Consider the following 1,450-nt stretch of genomic DNA (forward strand, 5'->3'; position numbering starts at 1 on the left):
TTCCGAGGAGTGGCTGGTGGGTTTGAACTGCCAGCCTTCTGGTTAGCAGTCAAATGCCTTAGGCACTATGCTACCAGAGCTCCTATTCTTCTGGCAATCCATGGTATATTCACTGTTCTTCACCAATACCATAATTCAAAGGCATGAAGTCTTCAGTCTTCCTTATTCATGGTCTGGCTGTTGCGTGCGTATGAGGCAACTGAAAATTCCATGGCTTGGATCAGGCTCACTTTAGTCTTCAAAGTGACATCTTTGCTCTTTGACACTTTAAAGAGGTTTTGAGAGGACCAGTGTTAGAAACATTGGAACTATTAATTCAGCAGGAGCTCTGGTAGCATAGTGCCTAAGGCATTTGACTGCTAACTAGAAGGCTGGCGGTTCAAACCCCCCAGCCACTCATCAGAAGGAAAGTTGGCCAATCTACTTCTGTAGTGATACTGCCTGGGAAACCCAAGGAGGGGTTGCTATGAGTCAGGTCCGACTCTATGGCACATAACAACAACAACATTAATTCAGCACCTTAAGCTTTGTGACTGCTTTATCATTAGCATTGTCATCAGACTGCTGGCTGCTTTCCATCAGCTGGTGGAAGATGTCTCAGATCTCCTGGCAATGCCAATTCTCTTTATCCTCTGGGTATGAGATCTACCAAAAATCATCTAACAAGCATAACCAGATGACTTTGAAATGTAAATGTGATGAATGGTATCCATTCGTTTAAACTTGACTCAAGAGTTAAGAGTCTTCTGTTATTTATTGCATTAGCCATCCCTTTTAGCTTAGTGGCAGATGTGATAAGCATGCTTTTCTGGTTTTGTGTAAACCACTAACTTTCTGTAACATCCAAATTATAAAATAGAAAATAAAGATTATAACTGGTTACCTTTGTTGTTATAGAAACCAGTAGGCATTTGGGTAAAGAAATGAAGCTTTCTATTATATTAATAAGCTTAAGAATGGATTATTCTCTACTTCCTCATTAGTTTTAATTTTTTAATAAAATCCTATTAAATATTTTGTGAAATTGTTTAACTAACTGTAATTTAGCATGCAGAGGAAAAAGTTTAGAAAACGGTGAAGCCAAGTTTTTAAATGTATAAACATTGAATTAAGATTATGCACTTGTCTATGTGGCCATTTACTTAGCAAGTCTTTGCTTCCAAAGGGGAAGGGAAAATACAGAGGGCCAATATTTGGGGATCATTCTGGGATGCCAGGTCCATTGTGTTGATTATCTCATTTCATCCTTGCAATCATGCTACAAGGGGATATTATCTTTATTTTACATTTGTGAAAATTGAGTCTCGAAAGCTTTGCCAGGTTACCCAGATAGTGAATGACAGGACTGGGATTCAACCTCTGGTTTTTTGGCTACAAATTCCATTTGCTTTCTCCATGTTGTTACACCATCATTTTCCATAGAGAAGTTGAGTTCATTCATCACCAAGTT

The sequence above is a fragment of the Orycteropus afer genome, unplaced genomic scaffold, assembly GCF_000298275.1.
Source record: "Orycteropus afer afer isolate SDZICR_OR568_19922 unplaced genomic scaffold, OryAfe1.0 scaffold00018, whole genome shotgun sequence".
Classification (NCBI taxonomy): Eukaryota; Metazoa; Chordata; class Mammalia; order Tubulidentata; family Orycteropodidae; genus Orycteropus; species Orycteropus afer.